Genomic DNA, 15,044 nt, shown 5'->3' on the forward strand with positions numbered 1-15,044 from the left:
TCATAAAGATGATGACGATGATGATAAAATAAAATATCTATTGACATCGATACAATGATTATTTATTAGTTTGAATACTTTTTTGTATTATTATTTAATTTTTTTTAAAAAAAATATCCGTTGACATTGATAAACATCCTATTGAAATTTCGACATTAAAACCTTAGATATACCACACAATCATATTAACCAAGAAAGAAGCAAAATATTGACTCAATCAAGATGTGTCAAAGTCATGTGCATTGAGACTTATTATCGTAATGTGCTGATACAAGGGAACGATCCACAATAGTAGTGGGCGATAAAGCCACTTGTTTCTCGAACAACAAATCCACATTAACTTAAACACATGTATAACAACTATAGAAGAACATTTGATAATTGATACTTTATCCAACGGGCATAAATTAACCATAACTTGGTTAACTTGAACAATAAGCATAGAATACAAAATTCATGTCTAAATTGAACAAAATTTTCCAATTTACTTGCCTAATACACAAATAAAATATATGGTAAATAGAAAATAAATCATAGATATATACACAACACTGCAATTTTAACAGTAAAGATTTTCTTTAGCCATTCTTATGTCTGACCTAAACAAATAACAATTTGAGCTATATTATCACTAAATAAGAATCTATATGGAACAGCTTTTTAACTGATTAAACAAGCATATTTTAAGTGCAAAAAACTTAAGAACATCATTTCAAACAAATATGAGCATTGGCATCTACTTGACCATGTTGATAAGAAAACAAACTGCACCAACCCTTTATGCCTTTGATTCCAACCATAAACAACAATCGTCCTATAATCTGTATGAAAGGTCATTTCAGTACTCTCACAAACCGTCTTCTATTTCTATAGGGGGTGCCAATGTTGATCGATCCACGACGAAGAATCACAAAGCTCTTGCATAGCTTCAATATCATGAGGGAAGTGCACTCTTATCTATCCTCTTAGGCTGACATGAATCTCCTTACTGACCAATTCAAATATTTCATCTACTCTGCAGTGTGAAAACCTCTAATTTAACAAACTTCTATTCATACCATAACATGCCTGTTTTGAACTTTTCAAACATATATTAACTCATCTGCTTAAAGCTTTACCTACTTATCTCTATGTTTCACTCTCAGATAAAAAGAAACTTAAAAAGAACTCTTGTTTTACCTTTTTGTGTATATTTTCACTTCTACAAGCCACACAACAAGATAGACCTGTTTTAACTTGTCTTGTTAGTGTTGTCGTGGAACACATCAAAGGAGAAAAGAAAATGATCTGAGTAAAGACATTGGCCAGACGAGTTTATGCATGTCTTATGAATATTGAGTATTAAAGCACTGATAATGGATAACAGAGTTCAAAACCTACAAAACTTCTACATTTGGGTGTTGGTTACCACTGACAATAGGCGTATTGGATTTATAATCTTTCAAAGTTGGATGGAACAATTCGTTGGTTTCCTCGGGCCACAAGTTACACAAACGCAAGTTGTCAAATTCCCCTGAATAAAGCTCTTCCGACCAGATCAAGCTTTTGGGTGAAGATTCAAAACTAAGAGAAAGTAGTTCTATTAAAAGCAGTTACTGCATCAATAAAGTAATACAAAACAAATACATTACACAAAAGTATTCGTACAAACGAAGTCTCAAAGCATCTAGCCTTCAATTACCTTCAGATTCAGCTCCAACACAAACATATGAACAAGCTCCTCTGCCAATTTCTCTGAGAATGTTTTCAGGTGGAAAAAAGTCAGTACGTTTGTGCCGATCCTAATTTTTTTCATGTTCATTCTTTTCTACTGTAAAAACTTATTAACAAACAACATAATCTCAATCGTTGTCTAATGGAACACAGTCATTTACTCTCCTCTGAAGCAAAGGTCTCATCTTCTACCACCAAGAGGAAAAAAATGGAGACCTAATAGGACTAAGAAAGCAAGCTTTCAAGTGACTGTATATTAATGCATACATATATGCACAATGTACGTGCATAAAAGCCAAATTTTATTCATTATGAACTCAAAAGTGTAAGCAGTGATTAGTGAGATCTTAAAAACTTCATACGTACAAAAGCAAGAGATTGTCAATGAGGAATACTGAGATGCCACCACCATCTCCAGCATCTTCATAGTGATTGTCCTCAGATCTAGTTGAAAATTGAATGAGTGTAGTACTACTTGATTTCTTGAAATAACACTTCATCGACCTACTAACATTGACCATTTGAACTACAACATCAACCTGCAAAAAACTTTTGAAATCACATATTTTCCGGAACATCAGTTGAATAAGAAACCGGCAGAATTATGTGAAGGGAGAAAAAAAAAAACTTCGAGATTTTGCTCCCTCAAGTTATTGTTGACATTTAATAAAATAAGGTAAAACATATTTTGTGGCTAATCCATGCTGCATACACTTTTGGCAAAAAAAACAAAAACTTTAAATTTTCTATGCGTTCAAGTCATTTCTGAAGACAGAGAGAATAAGTTTGGTTTATGTCATACAACTTCCTCGGTTTAGATAACAATCATAGCTGAAGGCCCAAGAAACAACTTAACGCAAAGTGAGAAGAAAATTAAGACAATTGATAGCATAATGATCTTGGTGGAGTTTCTAATGGATTGACAGGAAAAAGAAGACCCCTACCATTTCCTTGTATGAAGATAAAAGCTTACTTCGATGGAGTTTCTGAAACAAGATTGAATAATACACACAGAGATAGTACGTATCTGGTGTAGCCAAAGGGATTAAAGATGGGAATCCTCTATGAATCAAAATTCAAATCTTATTATGAATGATAGTTATTGAATACATGAGAGATCTCTACTTACAGAGAATTGAAAGCAAAATAAAATTTTGAAAGGAAACTAAAAATGAGAACTAAAATTTAAATAGGAAATTAAAAATGATTAAACAAGGAATTAACCAAGATTAATATGAATTTACCCCAATTTATCCTATTCCTAAAAGAATCAATTAAGTATGCTAGCATAGATATGGAAATTCTATATATTACTTAAAAGTAAAATAAAAAAAATAATAAAAATAAAACGCATACCCACAGATAGGCATGCATAGAAACCAATTATTGTGATAAATTGGTGAGAAATTAATTTGAAGATGAAGTCAAATAACTCATGACCAAATATTCAGCACATAACTCTCAAGAAACAATATGGTACAAAGAAAACTGGTTTGTAAATCCCTAGTTAGCTACTAGTAGTAAAAAAGATGATGCTAACATGAAAGATTATATTCATCTCCCCATGCCAAAAAGTCATGAATAAGTAATCAATTAGAGCAAAGTTCGAACAGAGAGCTCTTTTGTCTTATAGCATATTAAAACACCATCAGGCTAAAAAAATTAAGTTGATAGGCCAATTACAATGAGAAATTGAATTTCTAGACTTTCTAAACTACACACCTAAGGATTAACAAAGCTGTGATAAAAATTATGACATACATCAAAACTATCAGCTAAGATAAAAACTACCTATTGGTTCGACAATTTCAAACAAGCCTTGTTTCGTATATCAATCATGTCGTTGAGAGAACCCAGATCCATAGAAGGCATGTACCTGAGTTAAACCATGGAACCAACAATAAGAATCCCACAAAAAAAAAAAAAAAAAAGAATCTACCAATCCTATTAAGCCAGAGCATATAGAAGAGTTTATGGAAGTACTTTTCAGATAAATAAGCATTGACAATGGCGATAGACTTGAAGAAGAAGAAACCCATTACAGTTTGAGTGAAAACAACTTTGACCATTGATTCTTAATGTTCCTCTATGCTAATGGTCGCCATAGCCTTGTTATCGATCAAAGTAGAGGTAACGAGTCTGGTGTCGTAATGCTTCCAGATTTCAAAGTAGTTTCTTTAGAAGGAGGTGTAGAGAAATATTGAGTGTCCATGGCGTTAAGGGTTTATGTCCTCGTGATGCCAAAAACAATGGCAAGGAAACTGGAAAAATGGACGGGCAGATCTTGTAGGTTCAATCTTCACTGCCGAAGCAACAAAAGGAGCCACGATTCCAAGAAGGGCCTACAACGTACATATAGTGATGGTCAACATATCCATAGAAGATAAGGAAAACTAACTTAAAAGAAAAAGAAAAATCTTGACCAGAATAAGCAACAAATATAGAAGCGATTTCTATTATTTCCAAAAACGCATTAAATCACCCAAGGGTTTAAAAAACATCACAAGGATAAGCTACTATATATAATTCTATAATCAGATATCATAATCATCTAAAATTAATTAGAGAGAGAAGATTTGGAAAGCTCAAGTTTCATTTCAACATTTTAGGTTAATTTCCTCATTAAGCAGTAATTAAAACTAAAAAAAGGAGAGGAATCGATTGAAACTTGCTGAAATTAATAGGCAATTGAAACTATCATAACAGATCGTTAGGGAAAAAACTAAAAAGAAAAAATATCCCCTAAGCTGCAACCATTGATCGCTGTAAAAGCATATCAAATTTTGCTAATAACTCATGCTTGCTTAGGAATTCCATAACTTCTTATTCACAATGCTGACTTTTCTTTTTCTTAAACATTTGTCCTATTCAAATTTAAGAACTCAATTGAGTTTTCCTGCATTTTTCCTGCATAATATACGTCATTTAAATTTTCGTAACATGATTTTAAGAATCCAAATGAACTGATGGCTCCTAAGTTTTTACTATGGCGTCTATTTTGAATTACAAGTAATAAATCAATTCGTAACACGACATAAAAATTCTAGAATTGTTTCTAATAGAGACGCTTGTAGAATTTCAAAATTATTCAATTGAACGTATAAGTTAGAAATTCATAAATTTTGAACCACAAAATCGAATGGATTTATTTTTCTTCCCCAGGCTCCCATAGACATAATTGAACGTATGAGCATCCTTTGAGGCACAATGAATAATTCAGAAGTGATCCTCACCCACAAACATCAATCCTGTCTTCACAATATTCTTAGGATTTTCAAATTATAATGAGACTTGGTTTTCACCAAATTCTTTAGACCTTATCCTACTTTCAAAACTTGAAATTCATCAAATGTTCAGTCAAAACAGAATCATTATTCAAGGTAAAGAGGGAGAATTAGCTCGAGTTGGATAAATAGAAGTAGTAAACCCCATTAATACTTTCTCCAATGCTAAGCCAGTCATTCTTCGTTTTTCTCTTTCCCCCTTCCTTCAGTTGCTAAAATTAGATTAGATGCATGAGTTCGCAACATGTCCTGATCTATAGTTTTAACAATCTGAAGAGAACAACAAATAACAACAACAAGAAACCCAGTTTAAAGTCAGCCAAACAACTTGTCTATCACAAGAACAATAAATTCATTATTCGGGTCAGAAATTAGTTTAAAGCCTTGTAAGTGAGATTACCTGTGTTGGTTCTTAGTTGTTATTGCGATTAATAGTTAGTTCTTTGTCGGGGCAACTGCACAAGGAGTCGACGGCGACGGTGGTTGAGTAGTCGATGACAGCGGCAGGTAAATGACAATGCATGAATGTGAGTGAGACAAATGTAATGTATAAAATCAAATACCATTTAGATCAATTCGAGTAAAACTACGAACCGAACCACAATTTTGGTACAAATAGTTATATTTTATTTTGAAGAAAAAATACACAGAAAATAACTAGAAGCACAAAAACACACGAGACATGTGACACAACATGACATGATGACCTACCAATTTCAAAAAATGTAGCACACAAGATGTTAGGAACTCGATATCTTTTAAAAAATATACATATATTTAACAATATTATTATTTAAAATAATATTTTTATTAATTATTAAAAATATTAGTTTTTTTTTATTAAGTATTAAAAGCAATTAATACGAGTTTTATTAATTATTAAAAATAATGTTTTAAAAAACCTTAATAAACAAAATAAATAGGCATTTAAAAAGGAAAAAGAAACAAAAAAAACCCCATTTAAGGGGGAAAAAAAAGACTCGCGGCTTGGGATGGAAAAGCCCATTTAAGTTTTAAAAAGGGCCTAAAAGCCCATTTACAATTAAAAACCCTAACCCTAAATATGTCTCTCTTCTCTTGCACTATTCCCTTCCCTTCTCCCACACAGCCATCGCCTCCCCCAACAGGGGTTTTTGTTCGAAGGCCCATTTTTAGGGACCAAAATGAAATTTGGTCTTAGATTCAAGTTTTCTCGAAAAATAGCCTTTTACTTATATAACCACGTGCGAAAACATCATCTTGTTCCCAAACCACCCAAAAGTGTCTATAGCTCAGACGAATTCTTGTTTCTTCCCCTCGTTCATTCTTCATCCGATAATTGCAATTTTTCTCTTAATTTTTTTCCTTAATTTTTTCCCTTCATTTGAATTCTTTCTTTCGCTTCTTCCTCATCAATTTTATAATATTTTCCTTTGAGTTTTTCTTTCCTTCGTTCGAATTCTCATTTTGGCTTCTTCTCACTCCTTGGTCTTGCTCTCACTTCTTCACGTTTCTTGGTCTCACCCTCACTTCTTCTTCTCGTCTTGATTCACACTCCAACTTACATCTTTGATTCGAGAAGAATAAGGCAGTGACATAAATAGAAGAAATCGCCGAAAAAGAGGATGACTAAAGAAAAGAGGCTGAGAAGGAAATTGTTGGAAAAACGAGAGAGAAAAAGAGAGAGAAATCATCGAAAAAGGAGAAAGGGAAACCGCGGGAAAAATAGAGAGCGACATAAACGGAAGAAATCGCCGGAAAAGGTGACACAGATTTTTGTGTGTCTAACGTGTGGGGAATGTGTGTGGACATTTCTGTGTTGGACATGTGTCAAGAACAAGTTCGAACGAATCCATCCAAAAAATGAAGCATCTGTGCTTCCTAGAAATACCATTTTGGCTCTTAAATTTTAAATCATTCAACTTTAGTCCCTATACTTTTAATTTATCCAGTTTTAATTATTCTACTTTCAATAAATCTTAAATTTAGTCCTCGATACTAGTTTATCGTTGATATTTAAAAAAAATAATAAAAAAGTTATTTATTAACAATTTTACCATAAATTTTGAAAAAAAAAATGTTGATGTATTGTATTTTCTTGGATGAAAATTATTTACTATTATTAATTAACCAATTTCAGTAAATATTGACTTTGAAGGATTAAATTTAAGATTTATTAAAAGTAGAAGAACTAAATGGACAATTACCAAAATAGTATTTTAACCTATTTTTTTTCTCCAAGTTTTTATTTTGGTTTTCATGTAATCCCTATATTTTAAAATAGTACGTTTTTACTTTTAAATATTGAGTTTAATTTTAATTTGGTTTATAATTTTCTAGATTCTACTATTTTATTCTTGAATATATATATATATATATTTGGATATCCGTGGATGTCAACTTACACACACCTCGACTAATCTCAAGGACAACCCGCCTGACTAGAGATGTCTAAAAAACCCATTGGGTTGGGGCCCGCAGGGACGGGGCGGGGAATCCTCGAATACACGGAAAATGGGGAGGGAGTAGGGAATTTTTTTTCCCATTTGCAATTCGGGGCCAGGGACGGGGAATATATTCCCCGACCCCGCCTCGTGTCCCGATCCCGCCCTGACTTTTGTATATAAATTATAAATTTATAATTTTTATATATTAATATTAATATTGTAGACTTTGTTAGGATAATTATGGAGGTTTTAATTATTTAAGTTTAAGACTTTATTACCTTAATTCCTTAGATGTTGTAATATTTAAGATAAGATGTTCTAATTGTTGAGTTTTAATTTATAAAAATTATGAGAATTTAGCTTTTTAATTATATCTTTTTAAATTGAATGTGTATTATTGTTTTTATTATCAAAATTGATAATATTTTATTTAAATGAAAGTTATATTGGATATGTTTAAGGAATTGTTAAAAATATATATTTAATTGAAGTAAAAAAAAATGATGGCGGAGAAATTTTCTCCGTAGGGAACCCGATCCTTACAAAATCCCCGCAGGGACGGGAAATGGAATAGGGGGCGGTGACGGCAACGGCGACGGGGAGGGCTTCTCTATCCCCGCTCCGTCCCGTGGACATCTCTACGCCTAGTCCTACAATATTTGAGTGTTAAGGAGACCTATAGGATATCAACTCCTTGATAGGTGACCACCATAGATTGAGTTCATAATCCTTTAACCTTCTTGAATATTTACTAATGCCCACCTACGTCACAAAATAAGATAAAGGTGACCTTTTTGTATGGTTTTCGAATTATTCTGTTTACTAGTGCAGGGAAACAAAATGGGGTCTTGATTGAAGAAGTTTTGGAATTAAAAGCATAGTTTCAATGTTTCAAAATTAAATCAAATTCAGTGAACTTTAGTTATAAATTTCATCTTTATTTTTAGTATAAACTTGTACAGATTATGGTTGCGGTTTGTATAGTCGTATGTTGTAATTGAGCATCAATCAACAAGCATCTCACAATCAAATTTATCTTATATGTGCATTTCTAATTACACAATATTGTTGTTTCTTTGGTTAAATTAAAAATTTACAATTTAGTTCCTAAATTTGGATGTTTTTATCTATTTAATCACTAAACTTTAAAAAATGTACAAATTTTTGAACTTTCAATTATCGTGTGTGATAGAACTTTAAATTTTTTACTATTAACTTAAATATGTACCTAACATACCATCTATTGTCTTAATACTATAAGATTTCACTAGGTTTTGACATAATGTTTCTCTTTAAAATAATCCTTGCAAGACCTAAATTAGTGACAAAGTATTTTTCCAACACCCTTTTCTTCCCTTAGCCGAGTCATATCAGCATACTACTCAGCTAAGTTTAACATGTTACAAACGTGAATTTGACAAACCAATCCATAGGAGATTAGTTGCATCTATTTCTTTGCTTATATACATATTTAACATAGTAATTAAAAGAGTTTATAACACATGTCGTACCTAGCAGTGACGAAGCTTATTGTATAGCCATGGAACAAACTTTGGCTTACAATATAAGCAAGTCTATAGAATCTTTTATTGGGCTCTGATATCAAGTGTAATAACTAGACTTTTTATAAAATTGACATTGGGTGTTACCATGCAGGTAGAGTTAAGGAAACATAAATTTTAATTAAATTTGTGGTTAGATCAAGAAAGTTCACCAACTTTTTATAAAAGAAATAACTTTTTTTAAAAGAAATTGCCCAGGCAATAGCTCTCAAAAAAAGCTAGTTGTATATCTCTAACTCTATCATATTTGTATAATTCTTATGTATAAAATGTCTATTTTATAGGTAAATTCATCCTGAAGATCAAAGGAGTCATTTAGGTGAAAAATGAGCCAAATTGGTGTCAAAATGGAGCTTAGAATCACAAAATTGAAGAAGCGCAAAAATCACCAAAATGGCACCCAATAGAGCGCATTTAGCAATGCAAGCAGCGTCACAATCCCACCGTAATGCTACAATGCAATGCTTGAAGGCAGCAGCGAGGAAACAGAGTAACGTTGTGATGCCACAAAACCAAGCTACCGCGCATGCACACCTCACTGCAATCGAGCATCGAAGTAGAGTTGCAACGCTCGAGGTCTTGAAATCGATAAGAGAGTTGCAACGCTACATCTATGATATAAAACCAAATTTTTGCATTTGAGATTAGATCACAACTCGATTTTCTCTCTATTTTCTTAGCTGTTTGCACTTTTTCTTTCATTCTTTCCTTACCTCTGGTGTATCCATGTTATTCCTTGATCAAATCTTGAAGTAGATGCTACATTAAGGTAAGTAATCTAGTTTAGGTTAGATTGGATTCTTAAATTTCTTGGTATGAGGTTGAATCTTTAATAATCTCTTATGTAATTTCTTGATTTTTGTAATAAATTCTTGCTGAAATTGATTCTTGAATGTGAAATAACTTCTAGTTCCCAATTAACATGCATAACAGAGAAAAACACAACAATACAAGTATAAAGTACGAAGACACACCCCACCCCAAACTTAAAACTAAGCATTATCCTCCATGCAAGAAAATAAAACCTACCACACAACAAATGAGTGATACAAGCCTGGGCATAAAGGAGGATTTATAGAATCTCGCTAGTGAACTTGTACTGAATGTACTTGGCCATTGAGAAAACTTCCTGAAAATTAAAGAACCAACCCATCATGAGAGAACTCTAACTCAACTTATTAAAAAAGAACACAAAGAAAAAAAAAAAAAAAAAATCTAAACACTTGGCTTGCCTCCCAAGAAACACTAATTTTAATGTCTTTAACTAGACAGGACTACAAAGTCACTCCTTGAAGTACAGGTCCTTAATTCTTGCTCCTCATCTCCAAAGTAATGCTTCAGTCTTTGGGCATTCACCTTGAATGTTGCACCATCCTTTGCTTGCAACTCTGTGGCTTCGTGTCGTTTGACATCCTTAACCACAAATAACTTGGACCATCTCAATCTAAGCTTTCTTGGAAACAAACGAAGGTGAGAATTAAATAGTAAAACTCTTTGACAGGAAGAAAAGGCCTGGGGAGAATTTTCTGATCATGCCATCTTGCCATATGCTCCTTGTAAAGCTTAGCATTCTCATATGCCTCAATTCAAAATTCTTCCATCTCAATGAGCTACAGTAATCTTTGCTCGCCTACTTTCTATTGGTTGAAATTTAATTTCTTGATGGCCTAATAAAAAGATGCTCTAGCTCAATGGGTAAATGACACGCCTTTCCAAATACGAACTTGTACGGTGACATACCGATTGGGGTTTTAAAAGCCATTTTATAAGCCCAAAAAGCGTCATCATTGCTTAATCTGCCTGTTAGACACTTCAACCAAATCATTAGTCTATGGGTGATAAGCTTAGGAAACCTTATGCTTAACCCCATATTTAGAAAGCATTCTATCAAGCAATTTGTTACAGAAATGTGATCCTTCATCACTAATAAGTGCTCTTGGTGTGCCAAACCATGTAAAAATATTTTTGTGCAAAAATTTAAGAACACGTGCATCATTCGTCCTAGTAGCTATTTCCTCTACCCACTTAGAGACATAGTCCACAGCTAGCAAAATGCAAAAATACCCTTCAGATGGTGGAAAAGGTCCTATAAAGCCAATACCCCAAACATCGTATAACTTAACCTTTAATATTGGCGTAAGAGGGAACTCACTCGACCTAGAGATATTACTAGTACACTAACATCTATCACATGTTCTAGCATTGGTATAACAATCTTTAAATAATGTAGGCCAATAAAAACTAGATTATAATACCTTCGTAGTTGTTCGTGTGGTCCAAAATGGCCACCATAAGATGAAGAATGACATTCAAATAGGATTTTAGCCTATTCCTCTAATGGCACACATCTTCTAATCGCATTATCATAATAAATGTTGAAAAGCAAAGGATCATCCCGAAGGAAAGATATTACCTGATGCAGAAAGCTCTTCTTTTGTTGGGCATTCGGATCGAGAGGCATCATTCCACTTACCAAATAGTTCACAAAGTCAACCGTGGAAGAGTTCCCTCTACTTGTAGAGGTACTCATTGAGAAAGTCTTACACGATTGAGGCGATTTGTTTACTCCCATGCTCTATCTGGACAGGTGGTCAGCCACCACATTTTCACTCCTTTTTCTGTCCTTTATGATAAAGTCAAATTCCTGCAATAAGAGAACTCATCTAAGTAATCTTGGTTTTGCATCCTTCTTTTCAAATAAATATTTTAGACCGGCATGATCAATGTGGACAACAATTTTAGAACCAAGTAGATAGAGCGTAAATTTATCAAATGCAAATACCACAATAAGCAACCTTTTTTATATATATATATATATATATATATATAGTAGTAGTAATGTAATTTATTTGAGCAGAATCAAGAGTCCTACTTAGTAATAAATGGCTCTAAGTAATTTTTCCCTATGTTGTCCTAAAACATCTCCTACAAAATCACTAGCATCGACATTATTTCAAATGTTTGACTCCAATGAAGTGCAACAATAATAGGTATAGAAATCAGTTTTTCTTTTAATGTGTTAAAAGCTAATAAACATGCTTCGTCAAACAAGAATTCATAGTCTTTTTCCAACAAGTTGCACAAAGGTTTTGCAATTTTCGATAAATCTTAAGTGTCAGCATGCCCTAAAAAACTTCTTATCCCTTTCACATTCACTGGTGGAGGCAACTGCTTTATAGCAGAAATCTTTGCCCTATCCACTTCCAAACCTTTCTCAGACACCTTGTGTCCCAACACAAACCTTCCTTGACCATAAAATGACATTTCTCCCACTTCAGGACAAGATTGGTTTTCTGGCACCTCTACAAAACAATAGACAGGTTAGACAAACAAGAGTCGAAAGAGGAGTCAAACACTAAAAAGTCATCCATGAAAACTTCCAATATCTCTTCAACCAAACCGTGAAAGATTACCATCATGCACCTTTGAAAAGTAGTTGGTGCATCGCATAACCTGAACGACATTCTCTTGAAAGTAAATGCCCATATGGGCAAGTGAACATCGTCTTCTCTTGGTCCTCATGAGCTATGGCGATCTAGTTGTAAGCTAAAAAACCATCAAGGAAGAAATAGTAAGGATAACCAACTAACCGATCTAACATCTTATTAATAAAAGGCAAAGAAAAGTGGTTTTTTCTGGTGGCCTTATTCAACTTCATGTAGTCAATGCACACCCTTCACTCAGTCGCTGTTCTAGTGGGGATTCTCTCATTCTTCTCATTTTTTATGACTTTCATCCCACCCTTTTTAGGTACCACCTACACTAAACTCACCCAAGAACTATAAAAAATAGCATAGATAATTCTTGCATTTAACAATTTAAGAACTTCAACCTTTACCACTTCTTTAATTGCAGGATTAAGTCTCCTTTGGTGTTCAACCAAGGGGCTGAAGGTATCTTCCATCAAGATTTTATGCATCACAATGAAACGACTAATACCCTTCAAGTCACTGATTGACCAACCCAAAGCCGACTTATGTGCCCGAAATATTCTCAACAATTTTTCTTCCTCGACATTGTTCATTTCAGATGAAATAATGATAAGGTAGGTAGAAGATTCTCTTACAATGGCATATCATAAGTGCACAGGCAATTCCTTCAATTCTAATATGGGTGGTGTGTTTAACTTACTTTCACTAACAGACATTAATGCAGTAGAATGATGTTTGGTAAAACAAACAGGCAAACATTCCAAACATTTAGAATAGAATGCAACTTCATCATCTGAAAAGTTCATTTTATCCATATCACAATTTAGCATGCTCTGACTCAATTTATCAAGAGATAAGATTTACTCCCTAAATTCAGCTACAGTGTTATCTACAACACCTATCATATGACATGTGTTAACAGGGTCATAAATTTTCATGGTTCGATAAATGTTAAAATTTACCTCTTCTTCATTTACTCTCAAGGTGAGCTTACCTTGTTGGACATCTATCAAAGCCCTATATATGGTAAAAAAAAATGTTCATCCCAAGATGATTGGGACTTCCGCATCTTCCTCTATATCCAACACTATGAAATCCGCTGGGAAGATGAACTTATCCACCTTCACTAACACATCCGCTACTACACATAAGGGTAAGTAAGAGAACTACCAATTGAAGTGAAATAGCCATTGGTTGCACTTCCCCTATGTTCAACTTTCTATACAAAGATAATGGTATTAGATTTATTGATGTTCCCAAATCACAAAGAATTTTACTTACTGCTAAATTTCCTATAGTGCAAGGGATTTTGAAACTCCCAAGGTCTTTCAATTTCTAAGGCAACTTCTTCTGCAGTATGACACTACATTCCTCAGCCAAACTCACTATCTCAAATTTCTCAAATTTCTTCTTGTTTGAAAGCATGTTCTTCATGAACTTCACATAATTTGATATCTATTAAAAGCATCAGCAAACAGAATATTAATGTGATTTTTTTAAAATCTCTAGACATTTAGAAAATTGCTCATCCAAATTATTTTTTCTAAAATGTTGAGGGTAAGGGATTTTATTAAGAAAAGAAGGTAAGGGATCAGAATTACTCCCTAATTCAGGTGGTACAGGTGCATCATCAACCTTGCCATCAACACTTTTCTCACTACTTTCCCTTCCTTCCTCTACCTCAAGTTCCACAGTAACGTACTCTTCTTCCTCATTCACCCTTGGCTCAGATACATTCCTCCCACTTTTCAAGGTCATTGCTTTGCATTCTTCCTTAGGGCTCTTTTCAGTGCAACTAGGGAAAGTGCCCTTTTTCATATCATTCATCGCAGTTGCGATCTGGCTAAGTTGAACTTTAATACTCTGAATCGCTTTCCCATGGCTCGTTACTCTCCAAGAAGTTTATCCTACTCATTGATTCTTTTATAAATTCCCCTAGTAATTCCTCCATAGATGGTTTCTTCTCAACATATAGTGGAGAAGCAGGAAAACCTGGAGGGGCTTGCAAAACATTTTTTGTGTTAGCATATGAAAAGTTTTCATGATTACGCAAACCTAGATGATAATGGGTAGGTTGATGCGTCTGATATGAAGGAAACTAAGAAGACTAGTGTGATCCTTGGAAGTGGTTGGATTGATACAAATAATTGGCCTATTTAGGATCAAGTGTCTTCCACAATGGGTTTACATTATGAGCCACCATCGAAGTAATTGAGGGTTGGTTTCATGTAGAAAAATTATTAATGGCATTATTTAAGGAAGCCAACCGTGTTTTTAATAAATTTACCTCATCAAGCTCATACATCCCTGCCACTTTTAAAGTGAATCGTTCTACTGACCTATAACTAGTTGCAGCCACATCCTCTAACAGTGATCAAGCAATATCAGTACTCTTAGAAAAGATTGAACCACCTGCTATAGTATCCAAGATAGATTTTGTCATACTGGTCAGACCGTTATAAAATAACTGAATTTGAAGCTATTCAGGGTATCCATGTCGGGGTCACTTTTGCAACAACTCCTTATATCTCTCCAAAGCCTCAAACAGTTGTTCATCATTTCTTTGCCTAAATGTGCAAAACTTAGATCTCAACCTGCTCATTTTGTGGTGGAAAGAAGTTGTTGAGG

The 15,044-nt window shown here is 33.7% G+C and overlaps 1 pseudogene; it reads right to left on the reverse strand.

The window, feature by feature from the left end:
* Nucleotides 1–707: 707 nt before the first annotated feature.
* On the reverse strand, nucleotides 708–5,717 carry LOC120090914 (annotated as a pseudogene).
* Between the last annotated feature and the right edge of the window lie 9,327 nt (nucleotides 5,718–15,044).

This window comes from Benincasa hispida, chromosome 11 (assembly GCF_009727055.1).
Source record: "Benincasa hispida cultivar B227 chromosome 11, ASM972705v1, whole genome shotgun sequence".
NCBI classification, from domain to species: domain Eukaryota; kingdom Viridiplantae; phylum Streptophyta; class Magnoliopsida; order Cucurbitales; family Cucurbitaceae; genus Benincasa; species Benincasa hispida.